The sequence below is a fragment of the Tenrec ecaudatus genome, chromosome 12 (assembly GCF_050624435.1).
Source record: "Tenrec ecaudatus isolate mTenEca1 chromosome 12, mTenEca1.hap1, whole genome shotgun sequence".
NCBI classification, from domain to species: domain Eukaryota; kingdom Metazoa; phylum Chordata; class Mammalia; order Afrosoricida; family Tenrecidae; genus Tenrec; species Tenrec ecaudatus.
Window position 1 is genome coordinate 111654012 of NC_134541.1, and position 26721 is coordinate 111680732.

The window sequence follows — 26721 nt, forward strand, 5'->3', positions numbered from 1 at the left end:
TCAAAGCATGTCATCCTGGATGACCTTGACAGTCTTCATCAAGGGGAAGCCCCTCAGGTAGTGACAGTTGCAGTCTTCATTGCCCATGATGGGGATTTCCACTTCCTGCAGGTCTGGGGCCTGGGCACGTGTACTGCAGAAAAAGAGTCGGGTGAGCCCACAGTAGGCCCTGAGGGCAGCCTGGGGTCCCCCAGAGTTTGGGGATGCTCATCTTCAGTGCTTGGAAGCATGGTAAGGACCTCCCTTGCCGTGGGGGGAGACACCCATTGCCTGGGCCTCAGGGTGACCTTATAAACAGAAGTCCCAACTGACGTGACCCCACAAAGGGGTCCCAAGCTCTGCAGAGAAAGTGACAGGCTCAGGGTGAGTCCCTACCTCCCCCCATGTCCCCAGGTTTCCCTGGCCCTGACCTCCCCGCTGGACAGCACCCCAGCCGGTCACCCAGCATATGTTCCCTGCAGACACAGTCAGTGAGGCGGGCGGGAGGGTGACCTGCCTCACGTAGTCTGACAGCATGATTGAGGTCTCCAGCTTCAGGAGGGCCACGTCGGCGCCCCCCATAGATGACAGACTAAGGTTGAATTGGGGATGTCAGACGATATCCGTCCCATTGGTCAGCTGGTCATGGTCATAGAACTTCAGCTGCCCCACCTAGACATGATAGGCACTCAACTCTGGCTCTGCCCTGGGGAGAAGGGTGTGGCCCCCAGCAGAAAGAGCTCAGAGCCAGCCCCCGCCCCTCCACGGTTCCTCAATATGGGAAGTATGTGCCCCTCACAGAGCTTCCGGGAACCCTGAACCACTGCCCCCAGCCCTGATGACCCCATACCTTTCCTACCACCCAGTCAGTCAAAGGAACAGACAGTAAGCAGTCACTCACAGAAGGAGAGAGTGGGCGGTGGTCAGCACCCACTGAGGGGGACGAGGGAGCCCCCACACATGTGCTGTCACATCCCAAGCTCTGGATTGTACTCTCGGAGGCTGACCTGCCAGGGCCACCTCTTGGGTGGGGTGTCATGGCCCCTGGACAGTGCCAACAAACTCAGTCCCTGGGCTAGGAGCTGAGGAGGCAGATCGGGGAGCTGTCAGGGACACCCCCTGCATCCTGCGGCACCACTCCCTGGAGCTCAGCAGCGGCTGGACAATCATCTACCTCAGGGGGCAGGTCCTTGGGGGCAGGGGCAGAGGCCAAGGACAGAGAAAGCATTGGGAGGGGTCATAGCTCACCTGGGGTGGGAAGCAGGGAGCCCTCTGCACAGAACAAGGTCAGTAGTGGCAGCCACAGCATCTGCAGAGGACGGAGAGGGCCGTGGTGAGGAGGGGGCCCCACCTCCCGGGTTTCAGTGGGCAGCACGAACACGCTAGAGCAGCAGGTCTCAACCTGTGGGTCCAGACCCTTTTGGGTGTCCAACAACCCTTTCACAGGGGTCACCAGATTCATAACAGTAGCAAAATTAGAGTGATGAAGGAGCAACAAAAATAATTTTATGGTTGGGGGGGGGGTCACCACAACATAAGGAACTGTATGAAAGGGCCGTGGCCTTAGGAAGGCTAAAAACCACTGCACTAGAGGGCCAGGCTCGGTCACAGACTTTAAGCATCCTTTGTCCCTGGCACAGGAAGCAAGGGCCAGGCCCCCGGGTGGGACATCAGCAGAAGAGGGGCTGCGTGTCTTTGTGCAGCCAAGGCAGCCTGGAGGGGTGAGGGTGTTCAACACTAGAGATACCAGGGAGCTTGGGCTGTGCCTTCCAACTTCCGCCTGGGTCCTACCAGCCCCTGACCAAGCAGCCTTCTCCCACTGCCCCGCTTTCTGCCTCAGCTGCAGCCACACAGCCAGGGACACAGGCTGAGAGGATGCCCCAAGAATCCTAGGTGCAGACTGGCAGGATGGAGAGACGAAGGACAGCCACTCCGCACAGGGCTGCCTCAAGAACAGGCCCCCATTGAGCTGAGCCTTCAGCAATGCAGCATAGAGGACGCTGCCCTCTGACTGGACAGGACCCACTGCCTCCCTCTGACTGGACAGGACCCACTGCCGCCCTCTGACTGGACAGGACCCACTGCCGCCCTCTGACTGGGCAGGACCCACTGCCGCCCTCTCACTGGACAGTGGACACAGCACCACCCTCACTCTGTCGCTGTCCCTGACAGACCCCACCCACCATGGCACACCATCGCACCAGACAGGGGGCACCATCTCTTTTCCGACTGGACTCTTTAGAGGCAGGTGCAAGGGTGAAGGGTGGCATGAGTGTCTTGACCAGGGATGAATATCTGGGCGAGGAGGGGGAGGAAGCAGAGCTGAGCCGAGGAGGTGGGACTCCATCTAGAGCACATACAGGCCTCCCTGCTGTCCCACCTCCTCCTCCACCACAGGCTAATGAATCACTAGACAGAAAGGGGCTGAGCTGGAGGTGTGGCAGCTGCCAGTGCCCTCTCTCCTGACAACACTCCCAGCAGCTGGAACCCCAGCCCTGCCCTGGAGAGTGGTCTGGACAGCCTGCCTCTGTCCCATACAGTCCACCTTTGAATTGCTTCAGGGACCCGCTGACGCCAGGCTCTGGGGGCTGGGGGCACTTTCTTTCTGGAAGCTACAACCACCTTCATGATGAGACCTTCTGTGCACAGCCGATTTTCTGAGTAGGAATCCCCTCAGGATTGTGACCGGCCCTGAATGAATATGAGTTTCCTAGCAAAGGGTCCCAGCATATTCTCCCTCTGGATCTGTCTTCCTCTGACCTCCTGTTCCTGAGACTCAGCAGCATCCCACTCCGTTACCTGCAGATGTGGGCTCTCATTTGCCTCTGTAGCCTGTGGGGCAGCAGCCTGCCATCTCGCCTGTCAATCTTGGATTGTCAGCCCGTGCAGGAGCCCCAGTGGCAGAGTGGCTATGCCTGGGGCTGTGACCACAAGGGCAACAGTGCAAAACCACCAACTGCTCCAAAGAAACACAAGGCTTTCTACTGTTCTAATGATTTACAGTTTCTGGAGACACCGTGCGGGAATTGTACCCAGTCTGGAAACACACACACACACACACACACACACACACAGACTAAACACGAAGGGAGCCAACAGAGCAGCAAGAGTAGCAAATCAATGAAGTCCCCAAGGACTCCCCAACATAGACTTCAGAGGCAGGGCTTGGCACCTCATCAGACTTGAGCGGGAAAACATTCATAAAGATCAACAGACAGACCTGAAACTATTTGCAGGCTTTTGTTGTTGTTTGTTTGTTTTCATGTCTACCTAGATAAGGTAGGCAAGATACACAATCCCAAGGAGAAAACAATGGGAACCACAGTTCTAGCTGGACATGGGAGAGGTGGTGCAGGGGGGAAAGGCCAGGGGAAGCCAAAGAGCCCAGGGACATGGGAACAACAAGTGATGTAAAAGCAATGATAAGGGTGGTAAAGAATGCCTGGTGGGGATTGATCAAGTGCAATGTAACCAAAAGAATTATTGAAAGCCAGATGAAGGACAAACATGATAGTGGGACAAGAGGAAAGTAAAAGGAAATAAAGGAAAGAACCAGGAGGCAAAGGACATTTATCGAGGTCTAAATATAGGTACTTATATGTAAATATGTTTATATGTAGTGATGGGAACAGAGCTCTATGTACATATATGCTAAGTATTAAGGTAGTAGATGGACATTGGGCCTCTACTCAAGTACTCCCTCAATGCAAGAACACTTGGTTCTAATAACCTGGAATTCTGTGATGCTCACCTCCCCGACACGATCACTGAAGACAAAATGGATGCTTAAGTAAATGTGATGAAGAAAGCTGATGGTTCCGGCTATTAAAATATATCGCATCTGGGACTTTAAAGGCTTGAAGTTGAACAAATGACCATTTAGCAGAGAAGCAGTAAAGCCAACATGGAAGAAGCACACCAGCCTGTGTTACTATGAGATAGCAACAGGATCAGGTATCAGGCATCATAAGTCTCAAGACAAAAAATCATATTGATGCAAACGATGGGGGGAAGAGTAGAGACCCAAAGCCCACCTGTAGACATTTGGACATCTCCTCACAGAAGAGTCACAAAGAAGGGACAAGCCAGCCAGTGTACAGTGTAGCACCTACAAAACATACAACATTTCTCTAGTTCTTTAATGTTTCCCCCCTACACACCAATCAGGACCCCAGTTCTACCTTATACATTAGGCTAGACAGAGCATGTACACTGGTACAGATGAGTTCTCAGCACATGGAATCCAGGACAGACAGACCCCTTAGAACAATAATGGGAGCAGCGACACCATGAGGGAATGGGGAAGGAGGGGGAAGAAAGGAGGAACCAATAGCAATGATCAACGTAGAGCCACCCCCCGACAAAGTGATGAACAACAGAAACATAGGTAAAGGGAGACACCAGATAGTGTAAAATATGAAAATGATATTAATTTATAATTTATCAAGGATTCATTAGGGTGGCCGAGTGGGAGAGGGAAGAGAAAAGTGAGGAGCTGATACCAAGGGCTCAAAGAGAAAGAAAATGTTCTAAAAAGAATGATGGCAACATATGTACAAGTGTGCTTGACACAATGAATGTATGGATCGTTATAAGACCTGAAAGAGCCCCCAATAAAATGATTGATAAAACTAAAATTTAAAAAAAAAAGAGTTGCAGTCTCAGAAAGCCACAGGGGCAGTTCTGCCCTGTCCTACAGGGTCACTGTGAGTTGGCCTTGACTTATGGCAGTGATTCTTTGTGTGCGTGGCTTTTTTGTGCTGTGTGTTAAGTCTCTGAGCTTGCAGTCTGCTCTCTTACCTGGTGATTTGGGGTTCATCGAGACTTACTAGGTGAGTCAGGAGAAGCCTCCAGCCAGAAATCTGACCCATAGAGTTGGGGCTTGGCCAGCCTATACACGTGGATGAGCCATTAATTTGAGGTAAGTCATTATATATACATATAAATACAGGGGTCACTGGGTTAAGCCCAGCCTGGTTCTGACCAGGAATCCAATCCCCAAGGACCAGGTACCTCCCTGTCCTCAGGGAGAGGGGCTCTCATATTGGCTTCCCACTCCCCCAGGACCCCCAGGACTGGATTTCTAATGTGAGTGGGAATGGGAAGCACTGTGGGAGGGAGACCTGGAGCTTACAGACCATAGAACCTCTCCTGTCAGCCACCAAGCGCCCTTGAACTTCAAAGCGAATAGAGGGCAGTGGAGGGGGATGCAATATGGTTCTCCTCCAGCAGGGGGCAGTAACACCAAGTGACAGAGTTCGCATTCAGGAAGAGCTTCTGTCCTTTCATGTCTCCTCTCAGACCATGAAGGTGACACTGTTTAATGCTGTGCCAGGACCCACGGTGTCCCTCAGTGTCACCTCCCATCCCATCTGACCCCCGTGCTCCTCATCTTTAACATCAAATTCTATTTCACCCCTGGCAGTCACCCGGCACCTGGCACTGTGAGCAGCCTGAGCCAGGAGGAGGGAGGGTGACCAGGCCAACTGTGTGAGAGCATCACCGAGGCCTCCAGGTTGAGAATACGATGTTGCTCCCTCCTGTGTCACATCCAGGAGAGTAGATGGGGTGGCGGATGACCTCGCCAGCTCCTGCAGCATGTTCCTCTTGTCCACCTTCACTTGTCCCACTTAGACCCAAACACAGAGAATCCCAACCCCTGGTTGTCAGAGAGAAGATAAGAAGCTGTCCAGAGGCTGAGAGACACCACCGTTCACACAGCTTTGGGGGCCCTCTGTGCATGAGGTAGGGGGTGAACTCCAGTAGCCTTTTCTGTGATCAGTCCACTCAGGAAATGCCACAGCACCCATCTTATGCCCCCAACAATGTAGGGAGCCACGTCATAGCAGGGGAGTCACTCCGTTTACAACACAGCAGTCAGCACCCATTGTCAGTGGATCAGGGAGCCTCCACCAGGAATGTCCACTGGCCCCTCATATCAGGGACCTACAGCTGACCTACAGCGGACATGGCCCAGCTGGAACATCATGCCCGACACCCCACCCAACAACCATACCCACATGCTTAGTCTCTGGGCCTCGAACTTGGGAGAGAGAATGAGGGGTCATCAGGGACCCAGCCCTACCTGCTCATCTCAGTCTTCCTGCTCAGACCCTCTCCAAGTGCAGGCAGGGGTCATCGATAGACACTTAATGAGTCCCCACCCCAGGATTTCTCTTAAGACAAAGGTACAGGTTCATGGGTAGGGGAGATTGGAAGGGCTCAGGACTCACTAGGAGGCAGAGGAAGGTAAGCAATAGCATCTGCAGCTCGAAGGGAAGGATCTGCAAGAGGATAGGCCCCCACCCCAGGGTGTGGGAGGGAGAGGGCAGGTGTGGGCAGACAGGATACCCCCCCTCAGCAGGTCTCTGAAGCTCTCTGTCCTGGACCCCTGTTCTAGCACCTTTATCCTCCCAGGCAAGGAAGTGGTCAGAGGGAGGCAGTGGTTAGGGTGGGGCATAGGAGACGGTGGGGTTTCTCTTTCAGGGAGTAGAAGGTTGAGCTATTTGTCTAACAGGAACCCTGAAATGTAATCTCCAGCTGAGCAGAGATTGCAGTACTGGGTGTGTCAGTAGGGAGACCACACAAGTGTGGCCCAAGAGAAAATAAGATGCTGTGAAAATAAACCATGCCAAGGTCTCAGTCTCAGTGACCCCGAGGTCGTTGACATCCCGGAGTCCACAGAGACAACCCGCTATATCCCACTTTGATGAGTGTGTGGGGCAGCGATTGGTGCCCCCTACCCACAGGAGAGAAGCGTGATGGGCACTGAGGAGGCATGGAGACAATGAGCCCAACAGGTAAATGGGCCCCTCAGACATCAGGCTCCACGACCTGAGAGCAGGGGAACCGCAGTGCTCAGTCCTACCCCATCCCGTGAGAATCCCATTAGAGTGTTCTTGGATAGAGCGGGAGGAACATGTGGACCCCAACTTAGGAGTCAGAGAGAGACTGGGGGAACCCAGAGACCCTGGCCCGCAGTCACCTTCAGGTCTGGAAATGAACTCTCCCCAACAATAGACAGTTCTGTTGGGGGCACTTCGGGTGAAAGATGAGGCTGTCTCTTCCTGTGAAGATTCAGAGTCAGAAGCCGAGACCTGTTCCCTATGGGTTGGCATTGACCCAATGGCTGTGGGCATAAGGGGGACATTAACTGTGGGAAGGCACGCTCCCCTGGGAAGGATCAGCAATCTCAGATGCAAAGGGCATCCTCCCCCAGTGACCACAGTCAGAGGGTGAGGAATGGAGGGATGGAGACAGGAAACACCGGGAGCAAATGGGACACGTGAAGGTTACATCAAGGGGATGACAACATGTGTGCTAACCAACATGTGTGTGAACTGTGAATGGAAAGCTCAGGATTCGCTCTGTGTAGTTTCTCCTAATTCATAGTCGAAAGTTAAAATAACAGCATCATCAAAAGTCTTATGGTGCGGATTTCATGTAGAGGACCTGTGTAGTGTGGAGGGGTCAGCCTGTGGGGACCCCTTCCTAGTTCCCCTTCTAGGGACTCACCGCATCCTGGGAAAGGATGGAGATGCTAGGACTGGAACCCAGAGTCTGGAGGAGCAGGAGTCTGTAATTTTCATGTGAGATACACTAGCTCTAGCCACTGTGACGCCATCTTGCTGAATGACCTGCCTCCTTCTCCCTCCCATCTCAGAAAGTCCCACCAGTGATTGATTCTAGAATGTACTCTGATGTTCTCGAGATCTCTACATTGTAATTAATAATATTGTTCTTTTTGATGTTGTAACCAGGACACTACTAGTTTTATTTAATTAACCAGGATGTTATAATCAATGCTGTACCTGTAACGCTCACTAAGTCTAAAGAAAAGTAACATTAATTTTGCTCTCTGCTTCTGTCCATGGTTGCTTAAGTCCTAGAGAAATGATAAATGAGTTTTTGCCTGTAAAGATGGACTAAAGTGTCCACTTGAGACTGCAATCAAAGAATCGCTTTTAGATTCTAGCAATGCATTTGTAACCAATAAAGACTCTTCTAAACTATCCAGCCATTCTAGTGGCTGTCATTCATTTGAACCTGCAACACCTGGACCAGAGACTCTGTCTCTCCTCCCACCCCAGAGACTCCAGAGGAGGAACAGAGGGGACCCAGGAAGGAAGATGGACATTTCATCAGCCCTCATTCCAGGTGTCTCCATATCCCTACACAGGAGCAGCCACCGCAGCATGACTCCAACTGTGGCCTTCTCATGACTCAGAACCAGAACCTGGGCAGGGGGACAAGCTGCAGTATGCATGGGTGCAGGTGACGGGAAGGACACTGGGTCCCCAGGGCTGGTGTGACAATGAGTGTGGTCTTTGTACAGAACAGAGTTGCTATTCCTAAATCACGGGTTTGTGTTTGCTTGTTTATTTCCATTTTTGTTTTCTCCGGTATTGTGTAAATTTCTTGTGCGGTCAAGTGTTTGGACAAAGCACTCACCACGCCTGGTGACATTAACCCATTTTAGGGAGGAGGTCAATGAGCTCTGAAAAATGCATATGACAGTGTAACCACTCTTACAGTGAAGACTTAGAACATTTCCTTCTCTCTAGAACATTCCTTCGTCCCCCTGTTGCCAACTCCAACTCCACGTGCCTCTGGCACAGGGGACCTGCTTTCTGTCCTTCATCTGACCTTTTTAGATGCCACACATGGAGAAGAAAACACAGGGTGGTCTTTGAGGTCTTGGGTCTTCACATAGTGAAACACGTGACATTCCTTCCTGTGAGGGGAGGGCTGGCTCCATTGTTCATTTCTTCCCTTGAGATGGATGCACTGCTGCTGGCCTGCCTGATTTTCCTTTTTCATCTGACTATTCTAGTTCAGGGACATGGTGATATGGTGATTATATGTGGAGTCAATGCAAATATGTGTGTATGGGTTATCGTGGGAATGTAGGATCTCCTCGCCCTCGAGCATGGAATATGTCTGCATACTTCCTTCTCAATAAAATGCCCTTCCAACAGATGCCCACCCCTGTCCACCTGCATTTGCCTAATAAGCGATCACAATGGAATGCCCTTCCAACAGATGCCCACCCCTGTCCACCTGCATTTGCCTAATAAGCGATCACAATGGACGCTCTCCCGAGCTCTGACGAGCCATCCACGTGGCTTCTTCTGAAAAGTGTTCATTCCCATGCTGTGTCCTTGTCATTGCTTTTTAGTGAATTATTATTTTCTCATGGAGTTTGGGTGTTACTTTCATATTCTAGAGGCAAGATCTTCATGTATGAAAATATTTTCTCGGTGTTTCTGGCTTATATTTCTTTTCCCCAAGAATGTCTGAATGAGTGTGTATGCTTGTGTGTGTGTGTGTGTGTGTGTGTGTGTTGAGAATGTCTTTTAAGGAAGAAGTTTGAATTCTCACAATTGTTTGTAATGACCTGTGCTACCTTTTGGGTCGTACCTGCCTTCAACATCTTCTCCCATCCATTTTCTTTCCACTTTCACTTCTCCCTGGGATACAGCCTCTCTCTGGACTCGTCTTTTACATCCACCTTTCATATTTGTTTTCACCTGGCATATCTTCTCCTAACGTTCATATTTCAATGAATCGCATTAAGGCAGTGAATCGCATTAAGCTTGCTTATTTGATGTTTCAACTGTCTCTCGCTCTTCCTACTGTTCTCCATCTCTTCTAGAATTGATATTTCCGTGTACTCTCAGTAAGACAAGAACGGCATCATCCTCTCACACTCTGGGTGCCTCCTGCCCTCCAAGTCCACCCAGTAAGGATCATCAACACTGTGGACTCTCAGTTACTGTCTCTCTTTCTTTGCTCTCTCCTGGAGGGCATCTGTTTTGAAAGGTAAGAGCAACCTTGACCAACATAACTGGTCTCCTCTCCTGAGTCTTTCTCTTGCAGCGTCTTCAGCATGCATCTCTCCTGCTCCCCAGGTGGGTGGCGGGCATGCTGGGAAAGATTCCTTGAATGGCACCTCCCCAGGAGAGAAGGTTTTGGATCCTAACTCATTCTCTTCACCACTTGAGAATATTACTTCATTGTCAACTTGTAGGCGCTGTCCCTGTTCAAAGGTTTGATGTCTCTGACTGGACCAGAGCATGTGCACGGGCACAGATGAGAGCTGGAAACGCAGGGAATCCAGGACAGATAAACCCCGCAGGACCAATATTGAGAGTAGAAATACCAGGAGGGGAAGGTGAAGGTGGGCACAGCTAGGGAGTACCAACACAATGATCTACATATAACCCCTTCCAAATGGTGAAGGGAGATATTGGTCAGTGAAATACATGAAAAAAAAATAATAATCTATAAATTATCCAGGGTTCATGAGGCAGGGAGGGGAAAATGAGCAGCTGATACCAAGGGCTCAAGTAGAAAGCAAATGTTTTGAGAATGATGATGGCAACAAAGGTACAAATGTGCTTGACACAATGAATGCATGTATAGGTTGTGCTAAGGGTTGTATAAGCCTCCAATAAAATGATATTTTAAATGTACAATTGTGCTTGAAATCATGGATGGATTGTAATAAGAGTTGCATGAGCCCCTAATAATATGATTAAAAAGAAAAATGCTTCATATCACCTGATTCCTATGTTTATTCCACAGCTGTGATTGTCCCCAACTGTAAGTATGACAGTTCTGCTTACTCCTCCCCCACTTATCTTACTCCCTCTCCCCCGAGCCTCACCCTTGCCAGATCCTTTCTTTATTTCAAATTTGGCTCTTTTGTGAATCAGACATTCTAATGTGAGTTTGAATGTTTGAGGGAATCCAGAGAACATTTCATTTGTTGGATCATTGGAGTTGGGTGTTCCATTAAACGTCATGCACTCGTGAGTCTCAGCAAGGACAGAGTATGCCTGCGTGTGCGATGCTGGTGGAGTCTGAGGTGGGAATCTGTGGCCTGGGGACTGCTGCTGCTGCTGCTATTGTGAGGTGCCGCTGAGTCCGCGCCACCCATAGCAACTCTACGCACGACAGAAAGAAACCCTGCCTGGTCCTGTGCCATCCTCACTGTTGTTCCTACACTTGAGCCCATTGTTGCAGCCGCTGTGTCCGTCCGTGTCTTTAAGGGCCTTCCTCTTTTTCACTGACCCCCACTTGATCAAACAGGAGGTCCTTCTCCAGGGATGAGTCTGTCCTGACAGCATGTCCAAAATCCATGAGGCTGAGTCCTGCCGTCCTTGCCTCTAAGGAGCACTCTGGTTGTGCTGCCTGCAAGACAGGCATGCTTGTCCGTTTTGCAGTCCACGGTGCTTCCCATATTCTTTGCCAGCACCCCATTCAAAGGCACCGACTGCTCTTCCTTATTCAATGTCCACCTTTCACATGCACACGGGGCAATTTGAAATGCCATGGCTTGGTCATGTGCACTTTAGCCCTCTGTGTGCGTCCGTGTAGACTAGAGAAGCAAATCGAGGGACACTCCTGTATGTATAAGAAAGAGCTTTATATCAAACAGTTCAGCACAGTCCAGAACAAGCCCAAAGGTCCGATATTAGCCCATATGTCCAATACCAGTGTATAAATTCATCTTCAGACTCACAACACATGCAACGACACCAAATGAGGTAAGATCACATTCCAGTGGGTGGAAAGTCTCGTGGATCCAGTCGTGGTGGGGACATCTCAGCACTGGGGTAAGTCTTCATGTGGCTCCTCCATCTCCAGGGTTCTGGCTCCATCAATGTAGCTCCATGTGGCTTGTCAAAAGGAATGTGAAGCAGAGAGTGTGACCCCCCTCCAGGAAGGAAGCGAGGAAGTCCCAGAATCCTCATGAGAAGGCCATGCCCACAAGAGGAATCACCATGCTATGACCTGATTGACAGACTAGACTCCACTCCTTCACTCTATTTATCAAGTTGATATGAAATGATGTAACTGCCACATCCTCTACAGATGTCTTGGGCAGCAGATTTGTCTAATGCAGTGCATCTTTGGATCTCTTGACTGCTGCTTCCCTGAGCACTGCTTGTGGATCTGAACTAGAGAAAGACTCTGACAACATCACCCTTTTCTCCATTGATCATGTGACCTATTGATCCACTTGTCAGGATTTTGTTTTTCTTTACATTGAGTTGAAATCCATACTGCAGGCTACAATCCTTGATCAAGACCTTGGGATTGGGGACCCCAATAGCCTTTGAGCCAGTAGGATTTCAAATCTAGAAGCTTGAAGAACTATAGGACCTGGAGCACCCATGACCAGGTGGCCTGGGGAACCCAGATATGGGATCATGGGGGACACTGGCCAGTGGGTCTGGGGGAAGCAGTCTGGGGTTCTTGAGGATCAGAGTAGATGAGAAGATTCTTTTCAGGGACCAAGAAGGAGCTCCTCTTACCCCCTTTTCTCCTTCAAATGCACCATTCCCAGCTTGGACACCCCAAGGTAGGAGAGACCCACAGTCACCCCAGAACTTTGATGCAGGAGAGTGCAGTTTCTGTATCACATTGGGTGGTGTCCTGTGGGCAGTGGAGAAGGGCCAGGGGGGCCTGAGAGAGGGTGACCCAGTGCTCCAACAAGTGGGGCTCAGGGGGGGCCCAACGGGACACAAAACAGTTGGCTTTAAAATGTCAATCTCTTCCCTCTGTCCACTTGGAAACCTGGGAGACCAACAATACCCCAGGATGCATCATGGTCCAACTTGAGCGCTGATGGGATCAAGGTCACAGATCCAGTCCCTCTTTAAGCCAAAATGGAGAGCTTGGAGCCCAGGTTCCTCCCTCAAAGAGCTTCTGCAGACAGAGCCCTGAGGACACAGGTTGAATGTGGAGGAGGTGGGAGTGGGGGAGACCTGGGAGCAAGTGTGAGCAAGGGACACTGAGTCAATCCATCCCCTGCAGGACATCTTTCAGGCCCCAGGGCTCTCCTATTTCTCCCACAGCAGCTGACTTCTTGTACCCCAGGTATTTACCAAGCCCCTCTCTACTGTCCATTTCCAAAGCACACACCAGGAAGGTGCCACCTACTGCTTCCCTGAGCCACTCCCACAACAAACAACAAGCCAGTTTAATAAAACAAAATGTTCTTGCATTAAGGGAGTATTTGAATGGAGCCCCAAAGTTCATCTGCTTCCTTAATACTAAAGCTGTAAATATATGCACATAGATCTATTTCCCCATCCTCATATATAAATGTATTTACATATGTACATGCTTTTATTTAGACCTCTATAAATGCCCTTTTCCTCCTAGTTTTTTCCTGTATTTCCTTTAACTTTCTTCATGTCCCACATCATGCTCAACCTTCATTTGTAATTCAGTAATTCTTCTCAGTTACATTACCCTTAATCATGCCCTACCAGTCCTCCTCCATCCTCCTCACCACTGATTTGGATCACTTGTTGTTCCCTTGTCCCTGGGTTTGTTAACACCACTTCCTTTCCCCCACCCCCACTCCTTTCCCATGTCCCTCCAAAACCTTCGGTCCAGTTGTTTTCTCTGCCAGATTGTTTATCCAGCCTATCTTATCTAGATAGACCTGCGGAAAGAATAACATGCACAAAAACTAGACAGAGAAGACCAAGCAACAAAAGAAAAGAAAACAAAAACATCAAACCAATAACAAAAAGAAAGAAAATTCTATAAATAGTTCATGGTCTGTTTGTTGGCCTCTAGGAGTGTTTTCTTGTACAGTATAATGGGGTGCCATGTGTTGGCCCCAAAGTCTACTTTTGGTACTCCCTTGGGACTTTGTTGGTCTGCTCCCCTTACTGTTCTGTTGCACACCCTTAGTGTTTTGCCTCGATGTGGTGGGGTCAGGTTGCGGGCAATTCCCACACTGTGTATCCAGTGTTGTCCCTTCTAGGGCTATGGGTCAATGAGGGATATCATGTCTCTTAGTGGGGCTGGCCATATGGTCTTCTTTGTGGATTGGCTGCTCTGGAAGGGGATATTGTCCTCAAGGGGTGGTGGGCCACGATGTGCTCCACTCTCTCTTCCTCCCCCTTCATTTTCTCCTGTGTGCTCTGATCAGACATGTCCCTCTCCCTGAGCTACAGTTTCAGTGCTATACTCTAAGTAAATTCTTATGGGGGAGAAGGGGGCTGTCCATGTAGTTGCGTTTGGGGCCAGCCCCCAAGACCTTTCTATTGCTTTCCTACTTCATGCTGGTATGTTGCAGTAACATTTTGGAACACCAGGTTGAAGTCTGGTCCCTGGGGAGATATAAACAATATCCTCCCCTTGGGAAGGTTAGTGTCCTGTTCCCTCACTACTAATTTCATTTTTCACTCCCCAGCCCTACTCCTTTTTAGTTGGCTTCCATATGTATCCCTGGACTTGGTCTGGCCTCAGGAATACTACCTGGACCTCACCCCAGGAATGTTTGGATAAAGTAGCTTTTTCCTGAGGCCCCTTTTGCATTTTGTTAAAGCTTGTACTTGTCCTTTTGTGCTTGGATTACTTCACTTAGCATAATTTTCTCCAGTTCTTCCCTTGCAGCGATGTGCTTCATGTATTCCTCACTGCTTTTTAGTGATGTGTAGGACTCCATTGTATGTATGTGCCACAGTTTTTTAGTCCATACGTGAGTTGATGGAAATTTGGGTTGTTTCCAACTCCTTGCAGTTGTGAACAGTGCTGGGATGAACATTAGAAAACAGATATCTGGTCATGATTTGTCTCTTGCCTCATCTGGGTAGATGCCCAGTAGGGGGGTTGCTGACTTGTATGGTAGCTCAGTTTCCATTTGTTTTTAGACATCGCCAAACCGATTTCCATAGTGGCTCTACATACCTACAGTTCCACCAGCAGTGGATGAGCGTTCCTGTCTCACCACAGCCCCTCCAACACTTGTTGCTCTCTGATTTTTTGAATTGTGATATCATTGAGGGTGGTATCTCATAGTTGTTTTAATTTGCATTTCTCTTATGGCTAATGATCAGGAACATTTTCTCATATGTTTATTGGCCATTCAGATTTCTGCCCCTGTGAAAATTCTGTTCAGGTCCTTTGCCCACCTCCTCACTGGGCAATTGGTTTTTTTTTTCTTTTTGTAAGCTAGAAGAGTATTGTAGATTTTAGTAATAAGGCCTTTGTCTGAGGTGTCATTGCATCCCAGTCTGTGGACTCTCTTATTTGTCCCTAGGTGAATTCTTTCAATGTACACAGGTGTTTTATCTCCAGTATATCCCACTTGTCAATTTGTGCCTCCTCTGTGTTTGTGTCCTTCCCTATTTCTGATAGCCTATGTGTTCCCTGTGCCAAAGTTCTCAGGTTGGTCCCAGTTCCCTCATTGATGGCCCTAATAGTTTGGGATTTTACCTCGAAGTCTATGAGCCACCTTGGGTTTATTCTTGTGAATGGAGTGAGAAAAGGGTCTCACTTCATTTTTCTGCAGATATCAATTTTTTCCGGCACAACTTGTTGAAGAGGGCATCTGCTTCCCATTGGTTATTTTTGGGGCCCTTATCAAAGATCAGTTGTCTGTATGCTGTTGATTTTATTTCTGGGTTTTCAGTTCTTTTCCATTGGTCTAAGTATCTGTCATTAGACCAATACCATGCGTTTTTGACAACTGTGGATGTGTTAAAGCCAGGTCTAGCAAGTCCTCCCACCTTGTCCTTCATCTTGGAGTTCTCTTCTAATTCTGGGCTTCTTCCCCTTCTATATGAAGTTGGTAATCAGGTTTCTATTTCTTTGAAGAATGATGAGGGTGATTGTATCAGGATTGCATTAAACTTATATAGTGCCTTGGGCAGAACTGACATCTTTACTATATTGAGTCTTCCAATCCATGAGCACGGGCTATTCTTCCATTTGTTAAGGTCACTCTTGGTTTCTTGTAATAGTGTTCTGTAGTTTTCTCATATAGATCTTTTGTTCTTTTAGTCGGTATATCCCTAGATATTTCAATTTGTGCTTGGGTATTGTGAAGGGTACCATCTTTTTTATTTCTTCTTCTGTGGTCTTATCCGATGTGTATAGCAGTCTGATAGACTTCTCTTTGATGATCTTGTATCCTACCACTCTGCGATAGCCCTGTATTACTTCCAGTACTCCCCTTGTGGAACTTTTGGGATTTTCCATATGTAAAATTATATCATCTGGGTGTAACGATAGTTTTACCTCTTCCTTCCCAAGATGAATACCTTTTATGTCTTTCTTGTGCCTTATGTTGTTAGCTAAAACCTCCAGTACGATGATAAATAAGACTGGGGTGAGGGGTATCCTTGTCCGGTCCCCTTTTTCAGTGGGATTGTGTTCCACTTTTTTCCACTGACTACCACGTTGGCTGTTGGATTTTCATATATAGCTTGTATTATATTGAGGAATTTCCCTTCCATTTCTATCTTCTTGAGTGTCTTAAATAGGAATGGGTGTTGGATGCTATCGAATGATTTTTCTGCATCTATTGATATTATCATGTGATTCTTAAAGTTTTTCATGTCAATGTGGCGAATAATACTACTGGTCTTCCGTATGTTGAACCATCTCTGCATCCCTGGAATGAATCCCACTTGGTCATGGTGAATTATTTGTTTTATATGCTTTTTTATTCTATTGGCCAGTATTTTGCTAATGATATTTGCATTGATGTTCATTAGGGATATTGGTCTGCAGGGTCTGGGGTCTTAAAAACTTGATGATAAACATGCAGCCATCTAGCTCAGGAGTAACAGAGCCCATGTGAAAAAAAAGAACACCAGCCTGTGTGATCATATGATGTCGAAGGATCAGGTATCAAGCATCAAAAAACAAAAAATTTAAATCATTGTGAATGAGGGAAGTGCAGATTGGGGATCCAAGACTCATCTGTTGGCAACTGTACATCCCCATAGAGAAGGGTCATGGGAAGGAGATAAGCCAGTCAGGGTACAATGCAGCAACGATGAAACATACAACTTTCCTCTAGTTCCTAAATGCTTACTCCCCCTTCTCCCCACTCCCCCACTATCATGATCCCAATTCTACTTACAAATCTGGCTAGACCAGAGGATGTATATTGGACTGATGTGAACTGGAATCACAGGGAATCCAGGGCATATGATCCCTTCAGGACCAGAGATGAAAGTGGAAATACCGTGAGGGTGGAGGGAGGATGGGGGGGAAAGGGGGAACTGATTACAAGGATCTACATATAACCTCCTCCCTGGAGGATGGACAGCAGAAAAGTTGGTGAAGGGAGATGTCAGACAGTGTAAGATATGACAAAATAATAATTTATAAATTATCAAGATTTCCTGAGGGAGCAGGGAGTGGGAAGGGAGGTGGGGAAATGAAGAGTTGATGCCAAGGGCTTCAGTGAAGACCAATTTTTTTTTTAGAATGTTGAGTGCAACAAATGTGCAAATGTGATTTACATAATTGATTTATGTATGCATTGTGATGAGTTATATGAGCCCCAATAAAATGATTTTTAAGACACAAAAATTTTTTTAAAGGCAACTTCCTCTGATAACTGCCTTTGCTGTGTCCCATGAGTTTTGGTACATCGTGTTTTCATTCTCGGTTCTAGACATTTCCTAATTTCATCTGATCTGGGACAGTATGCAGTCCTTTTGCAATAGAGAGTTATTCATCCTCCAATTGTTTGTTCTTGCTTTCTTCATCTTCCTTTTGTTGATTTTCATCCGTATGGCACAGTGGTCAAAGAGAGAGGTCTGTATGATATCAAAATTACATTTATGTAAATTTGCCTTATGCCCTACCATGTGGTCTATCTTTGAATATGTGCCATGTATGCTTGAAAAAATGTGAATTTTTTATATTTGGATGAAAAGCTCTGTAAATATCTATCAGGTCAAAATGGCTTATTTTGGTGTTCACATCTCTAGCCTCCTTGTTGAGTTTCTTTCCCTGTAATCTATCATTCTCAGAAAGTGGTGAATTGAAGTGATCCACTATCATTGTTGAGGCTGTGATTTCTTTTTTCATCTTTTGTAGTATTTGGTTGATGCATTCAGCAGATCTCTCATTTGGGAATATATGTTTAAAATGCTTAGCGGTTCATTGCCTACTGTTTCCTTGAACATTATATAGTGTGCCTCCTTATCTCTTTTTATGGTTTGCACTTTGAGGTAAATTTTATCCGAGATTAAAATTGCAACCTGAGGTAGTTAGTTTATTGAGCCAACCTGGCCAACAAACACATGTGGGATTAATTGAAGGGTGGAGAGATAAAAGGCTTGGCGAGCCTCGCCTTTCTTGTCTCTTGCTCTTTGATCATGGGACCAGTGTGCGCCTGCCTGGGTTTTTCTTGGCCTCAATTTTCAAGCTACACTATATGTGGGACAACTATCCAGTGGACTGTGTCACTGTAATTGGAATGCACACCTCTTGAGCTGGGGACTGTCATACCCTGTCATCTGGCTGACTGTTGGTGACCTGCCTTGCTGTTTTCTGCCTTTGCCCGGAAAGCCTGAATTGCTCTACAGAGGACTACCCGGCGGCCCTCAAGACTTGAAAGACTTCACTGTCTGACAACTGTCTCACAAGGCTGAGTTGCACTGAGCCATTTGCACTGATTTACAATTTAATTAACTGTTTATTTCTTATGTTGTATATGTATAAATATATAATTATTAGCATTCTGGGTTTGTTTCTTCTGAGAACCCTGTCTAACACACAACCCCTGCTTTTTTTTTTCATTGCTATTTGCTTGGTATACCTTTCTCCAGCCTTTGATTCTCAGCCTATTTTTGTCTGTAGTCTTGATATGTGTTTCCTGTAGGCAGCAGATCGCTGGGTTGTGTTTACTAAGCCAGTCTGCTAGCCTCAGTCTTTTAATGGCTGAGTTCAGGCCATTGATATTCAGGGTTATTATCTCCATCTGTGGATTCAGTGACGTCATCTTATAACTTTTGTGCTGAGTGTTTTCCTATCTCCCTTTCTTATCAGTGTGTTGTGTATGTGTGTGGGTGTTTGTATAATTCTTTACTTTTTTCCACCCTTAAGCCAATGCTATCTTGGGGTCTTTTCCCATTGTTGTCCATTGGGTGACTTTGTTCTATGTGGCAGTCTCTTATTTATGCTTGGTGAGTGCTGTTCTTCTGCCCATACTGGGTAGGCAAGGATCTTTTGTAGGGCTGGGTTTCTTCTAACGTATTCTTCGAGTTTTTTGTTGTCTGAGATGACTCTTATTTCTCCATCTGTCTTGAGAGATAATTTTCCTGGGGAGAGTATTCTTGGGTTTGCCTTGTTTTCCTTGCATTTTGGGAATATATTACTCCACTCCCTCCTCTTCTTCATAGGTTCTGCTGATAGGTCTGAGCATATTCTTATTTTGGTATCTTTATATGTGATTGATTGTTTTTCCATACCTGGTCTCATGATTTTCTCTTTTCTCTATTATGTGCCTTCGTGACTTCTTCTTGGGATTCAGGCTAGCTGGTGTTTTTTTAGCCTCCAGAATGGTTTTCTGGTCTTCATTCATTAAGCAGGGATGTTTTCCTGCAAGCGTTCTCTCACTATTTTTGCAGATAACTTCTATCTTGTGTCTTCCTCTGGTAATTCAATTATTCTGATGTTGTTCCTCTAAATAGCATCAGACATATCTCTTAGGTTTCCTTCAGCTTCTCTCGTGACCTTATTAGATTTTTGTCCGTGCTTGTTAAAGTCTGCTTGGCTGTCCTCTAGGTCACTGATGTGGTTCTCTGCTTCCTCCAGTCGAATCGAGAAGTCTATGAATCTGCTGCTGGATTTTGTTATCTCATCCACAAACTTTTGTATTTCCCATTGGTGTATGGTTTTATCTTCTCTATCATTTCATCCTTTTTCTGCATTGTTTTCCTCATATCCTGTATGACTCCAAGCGCATTCTGAAAATTTCTTTCTGTGCCAGATCAATGTCTGCTTCTTCTATACACATTGTTAGGTTCAGGACATCTCTGCCACTGGTGTTTGCTTCTATTTTTGTTGTTGTTGTTGTTGTTGTTGTTGAGGGGGTTGGGATTGATTGCTGTTTGTGTTGCGTTTCTTTAGAGGAGCCAGGTGCTATTTTCCAGGGAGTCGAAAAGCTCTGGCTCTCTCTGGGAGACTTGTAGGAATGCTTCTTTAAACTGTCTACAGCTAATTTCACTATGGAATTGGCATACCACTTTATCCTCCTGGGGCTTCACTCTTTCTCTAGTGAACTAGTATTCTGTTATTTGGAGGGAAAGTTGGATGGTCCTCTCAGGGGACGCTGGTTGGGTTGTTGTGGATCCATGAGGGTGGTGCTGTACTGAGTTATCTCACAAGAAGCCATGATAGTGTGGCCCACAGCTGCTTGGGGTGATGCAGAGTGTGTTCGGGGGGTGGGGTGCCTGCTGCAAGAGGAGTTCCACAGAAGGCTGGTGCATTGCCTTCTTTGGTGTAGATTATCACAAATGGTGGTAGAAATGCCCTGATAAGGTAGATAACTGGAGGTTTGACAGAGGTTCCTGCCATAGCGTGGAATGTTGGTGAGTGTTGGCTGAGCTGATTTAAGCCATGTGAGGCACTAAGGTAGGTGGGAGGAAGTTCCCTCAGTCACGTGGGACCACAGAGGACAAATAGGTGTTCCCCCAGCCACTGAGGCAGGAATTCCCCCAGGAGGAAGTTGGGCAGAATATCCCCTGTGGAGGGCAGGGCGGAATTTACACCACCTCAGGCTATGCTGCACAGGGTGGAATGCTCTCAGCTGGGTGGATTGCAAACATAAATGCCCTAGGCTAAGAGGAGTGGTCGGCAGTGGCATGTGAGAGAAAGGCGAACAGACAGAGAGGTAGAAAAAGACTAAGCCCACTGAGATTGTGGGGAGAGGTGATAGAGAAAAGAGAGGGGAACAAAAGTAACAATATAGTTGAGCCCTGATCCCTGACCTGGCGCTGCAAGGTTTAATCCCCACCATGGCTGTGTTGAGATAAAGTCCCTGCACCAGCTCCAAACGATCTCAACTCCAGCTGAGACAGTGGTGGGGCTAAGGTCAAACCCTAGCCAGCCTCCACTGTGGTAAGCAAAAAGCCCAGCCCCTCAAAATCTTGTGGATGTGTGCGTACTTATCTTTATGATGCTCCTCCTGTGATCCAGCAGTGTTGAATTTCCCTCTCAGTAACTCTCCTGGGCTGATTTCTGCAGTCCTTCTGATACGTGTTGCTCAGGTGCCATCTTCCCAGAAGTGCCCTACATTTGTCATAATGTATTATTTTCATATATTCCACCTACCGCTGTCTCCCTTTCCCCTTGTTTTCTGTTGTTCTTCCCCCTAGAGAGGGGTGTATAGTTATGTGTCGATTGTTGCAATCTGTACCCCTTTCTCCCTTCCTCTCCACTCCCCTCTACCCTTCTGGTATCACTATTCCCACTCCTGTTCCTGGATTTCGTGTGTCATCAACATGTCAGGAGAAAGCCTTTCCCTCAGAGGCATTGATGATTTTAAACTGCTGACCTTTCAGTTTAGCAGCCCATCAAGTAACCACTATACCACCAGGGATTCTTGGACCATGGCCACAGGTGGCAATTAATTACTTGAAAACAACAGACAAGGGATGTAGGGGTCAGCCCGTGAGACCCACTTGTGAGTCACCCAGAAGCTCACCCTGGAAAATAACAGATGTTCTGGATTGGAGACCAGCGTCTAGCAGAGTCACCCTTGCCCCCTCCTTATGGTTCAGAAATTCTCCCTCCGGTCCTTCCCCAAGTCTTCCTGAGGATGAACAGAGGAGAACCAGGCAGCAAAGGGGATCCTATCAGAGCCATCTTTGTCCCTCTCCCTACAGAGAAACAGCCAACTCACAGCCAGGGACACAAAGAACTTCAATGGTGACTATGTCCCAGAACCAAAGCATGGGCAGGTGCATTGTGGATGGGTGCTGGTGTCGGCATTGAGGCTGAGTGTCACACCCAGTGGGGTCTCTCTATGGAGCAGAGCGGCTGTCCTTGGGTTATGAGAAAGCCATGTTTGCTTGTTGTTTCCATTTTCATTTTCTCAAATTGTCGTTTCCTCCATCTTCTTCTGGGGTCAGGTTCATGGAAGGACGAGCCAGTCACATTCGGTGAAATTCACCCATCTTAGTGCAGAGATCTATGAGTTTGACAAGCTTGTGTGCAGACATAACTACACCCTCTGTCCTGACCCTGATCCTCTCAGGATGTTCCCTCTAGTCCCTGTTGCCAACTCCACCTCCACCCCACCTCATGCATGAGGGATCTGTTTTCTGTCAGTCATCTGACCTTTCTCAAATGCTGCAAACAAGGAATCACACACTCCGTTGTCTTGGGGGCTGGGCTTTCACTTAGCAGGGTGGTGGTAGCTGTCTCTATAGTTCATTTCTTCCCATTGGATGGATGCACTGCTGCTGGCCTACCTGTGTTTCCTTTTTTACCTGAATATTCGAGTTGATGGTCACTGATTTTGTCTCCGATTCTTAGTCCTTATGTGTCAAGCCAGTGCAAGTGTTTTCAAATATCTCTTTTTAAAAAATAGCTTTATTGACATGTAATTGGTGCACCATATATTTCAATGGTTTGAATATATTGTAAGAGAATTGTGCAACCATCAATTGTAGAACATTTTCTTCATTATTTTACCCATTATGATTAGTTCCTCCTTTCTCTAAAGCCTCCCCTGCCATAACCCTAAGAAATGATTAATCTAGTTACTGCCTCCAGATTAACCTCTCCTGGATTTTACCTTTAAAAAAAATCAGCAACAAGATAGAGCAAAGAAAAGCCTCAATCCAAAACAATAAATACATATAATCAGAATGTAATAAAAACTAGAACAAATTAAAAATAATCCAAAATGGAAAACGAATAGTACAGTGTTAAATGTTAACCTGATTCTAGCTGCTGTTATCTACTTTCCAATGCCCTCCGTCTAGGTTCAAGAGTATTCACACCTCTGCTCAATGGACCAAGAGAATCCAATGGAGATCTGCATTGTCATTCATAACTTTCTGAAAATCAAGAACTCAAAAATTAAGATCCAATACAATCCCTCACCTCTGACCAAGAATTTTACTATTCAGAATATTTTTTCACAATGACTGGTGTGCTTCTTCAACGAATACTTAGCTGACTCCTCACTTAGATGGTTGCTTGTTTTAAAATATGCCTTTAAGTCCCCAAATACTACTGTTTCTGAGAGCTGATAATCATCTGATTTCTTCATCACACCCGATGTAGCACCCAAATCTTCAATGATCACTCCATGTAGTGATCAGTTCAGTGATCACTTCAAGTCTCTGACAGGGCCAAAATTCCAGTGACTTTTCAGCTTTGAATCTGGAGGCAAAATTTTTTTAGAGGTTATCAAGTACTATTGTCTTCAAACGTAAATAAACCGTTACATCTTAAGTCCCACTAACTTACTATTCAATATCATACACCACACACTCAGATATTCACCCCCATCACAGCACAGAACAAAGTTATCAGGAAAACTGAACCCCACAACCACAGGGATTTCAGGATGCACACCATGCTGACCAGGGAGCCATGGTGACAGAATGGCTTCCAGATACAACGCTACTCAAACAACAACATGGGGACAAAATGTTAAATGTTCAACTCAAACAAATCCATGGCAGGGACTACAAATTGCCATGAAGTGTGTTTTGTAGTAGGAATACAAGAACTCCCCCATCCCATGGAATGTTACTTGGACACCCAAAACAGTCAAATCTTCCACACATACACATCTCACTATTTTCTGATTTTACATTTATAAAAAGTAAATATTTCACATTTTTTGAGCTTTCATACTGTAAAAATTGGAAGGAAGTGGGATTTCCTCCTTCTTAAAAATGTTTCCATGACTACTAAAAATTTTGCATTTACAAAACACTTGATAAAAAAATCATCATCTAGATTGGACAAGAAGGGAGATAACAGGGCCCACTGCCCTCCCCACAGAAGAATTTATTTCAGAGGACAGCACTGAATCTGCAGCTCTGATCAGAACACATGGGAGCAAACAAAAGAGGAGGAAGAGAGAGTGGAACACATCTTGGCCCACCAAGCCTTGAGGACGAGATTCCCGCTCAGAGCAGCCAATCCACAGAGAAACCATATGGCCGGCCCCATTATGAGGAACTACATCGCTCACTGACCCATAGCCCTACAGGGGACAACACTGGAGACACAGTGTGGGAATTCTGCCCGATCTGATCCCACCACACCCAGGCACAACATTAAGGACACGCAACAGAACTGGAAGGGGAACAGAGCAAAGAAGTCCCCAGGGAAAACCAAAGATAGACTTTGGGGCCAGGACTCGGTGCCCCAACAGACTGCACTGGAAAACACTCCTCAAAGCCAACAAACTGTCCTTGAACTAACTACAAGCTTTTCTTTCTTCTTGTGTTTTCTTTTTTGTCATTGGCTTGTTGTTGTTGTTTTGTTTTGTTTTGTTGCTTGTTTTTGCTCTGTCTTGTTTTTGTGCATGCTATTATCTCTGCAGGTCTGTCAAAATAAGATAGGCTGGATGAACAATCTGGAGGAGAAAACAATGGGAACGACAGTTCCGGGGGGACATGGGATAAGGAGAGGTAGGGGGAAAGGAAGTGGTGTTAACAAACCCAGGGACAAAGGAACAAGTGATTCAAATCAGAGGTGAGAAGGGTGTAGGAAGTCTGGTAGGGCGTGATCAAGGGTAATGTAACCAAGAGGAATTACTGAAACCCAAATGAAGGCTGAACCTGGAAGTGGGACAAGAGGAAAGTAAAAGGAACTCGAGGAAAGAGCTAGGAGGCAAAGAACATTTATAGAGGTCTAAATAAAGGCAAGTACATATGTAAATATTTTATGTATGGGGAAATACATCTATGTGCATATATGTATAGGTTTAGTATTAAGGTAGCTGATGGACATTGGGCCTCCACTCAAGTAATCCCTCAATGCAAGAACACTTTGTTCTATTAACCTGGCATTCCATGATGCTCACCTTCCCAACACAATCGCTGAAGGCAAAGCAGGTGCATAAGCAAATGTGGTGAAGAAAGCTGATGGTCCCCAGTTATCAAAAGATATAGCGTCTGGGGTCTTAAAGCCTTGAAGGTAAACAAGCGGCCAACCAACTCAAAAGCAACAAAGTCCACATGGAAGAAGCACACCAGCCTGTGCGATCACAAGGTGTCAAAGGGATCAAGTATCAGTCATCAAAGAACAAAAAATCATATTGTGTATGAGGGGAAGTGCGGAGTGAAGACCCAAAGCCCATCAGTACGAAATTGGACATCCCCTTACAGAAGGTCACGGGAAGGAGATGAGCCAGTCAGGGAGCACTGCAGCAGTGATGAAACATACAGCTTTCATCTAGTTCCTAAATGCTTCCTCCTCCCTCACCCCCGATGATCATAAACCCAATGCTACCTTACAAATCTGGCTACATCAGCGGATGTACACTGGTACAGATAGGAACTGGAAGCACAGGGAACCCTGGGTGAATGATCCCTTCAGGACCAGTGTTGAGAATGGCCTACCAGGACAGTGAGGTTGAAAGGGGGAACTGATTACAAGGATCTACATATAAATCCCTCCTTGGGGAACCGACAATAGAAAAGTGGGTGAAGGGAGACATCGGACAGTGTAAGGTATGACAAAATAATAATTTATAAATTATCAAGGGTTCATGAGGGAGAGGGGAGCGGGAGGGAGGGGATAAAATGAGGAGCTGATGCCAGGGGGCTTAGGTGGAGAGCAAATGTTGTGAGAATGATGAGGCAAAGAATGTACAAATATGCTTTAGAAAATTGATGTATGTATGGATAGTGATAAGAGTTGTATGAGCCCCTAATAAAATGATTGAAAAAATAGCAGGGCCCACTGATAAGACACTATAGATGAACATTCATCAGACTTGACTTCTTTTCCTCCTGCTCCATCAGAGGCGGGACCCTCCTTGTTTTTCATTTCTCCGTTTTCCGCAGGTACATCTTCTCTAGCTTCTTGGTTGGCTCTTTCAGCCTGTTTTCTCTTTGCTCCCCCTTTTCCCTTTTGCTTGCATATTCCCACCCCCATCCCCCAAAGATTTATCCTTCCCTGCTGCCTTTATTGGCGTCTCCACTTCTGTGGGAGCAGATTTCGCAGACAACCTTGCTGATAACTTCTTGGGCTCTTCCTTCACCGCCCCTTTGACTGAGCTGACCTCCTTTTGGGGTATCTTAGCTGTGCGGAGGGCTCTGCCTGTGGACAGCAGGGGGAGTTTTCTCAAAGCTGCGTTGCCTGGCTGCTGCTGTTCTGCCCAGCACCTCCAGAGCTGCAAGGACCCCCTGGGGGAGTGGTGGGAGAACTGGACGCTACTGGATTTGGTTCTTCTTCTTCTTCTTCTTTTTATTTTTTGAGTTTTGTTCTAGATCCCTGCTCTACCCAGGACATCCTAATGTGATCTCCTTGAGAGGAGTCAGTAGTGGTGGCTGGGCTCCATCTACTTCTCCGGTCTCAGGGCTGTGGAGACTGATGTTCCAGGGTCCATGGGTCACTGGACTCATGATTCCCGTGTATCTTCCATTTTCATCATCCTTCTTCCCTCTGCACAGGCAGAGGCCGAGGTCGCCTCTCTGATGGCTTCAAAGAGCCCAGTGGCTACTCACCAAAACAGGATGTAAGTACTGTCTCTGTGGTTCAGGTAACGCCAGTGACCTTGGTGAACCCTGAGACATGGCTCTGAGCCCCCAGGCCCAAGGACTCACTTCCTGGAGGTGGTTGATCATCTAAGAAGTTGTCAGGACTTTCTCCACCAACCCCCCACCCCCACCCCTCCACCCCTCCACCCCCTGTCTGCTCCACCACCTTCACAGCTATACTTGCAGCATGGACAGACATCCTCTGGCAAACCTCCCTGACCGCCATCGACAT

At 46.9% G+C, this 26721-nt stretch overlaps 1 pseudogene; it reads right to left on the reverse strand.

The window, feature by feature from the left end:
* On the reverse strand, positions 1-26721 carry LOC142422866 (non-histone chromosomal protein HMG-14 pseudogene; annotated as a pseudogene).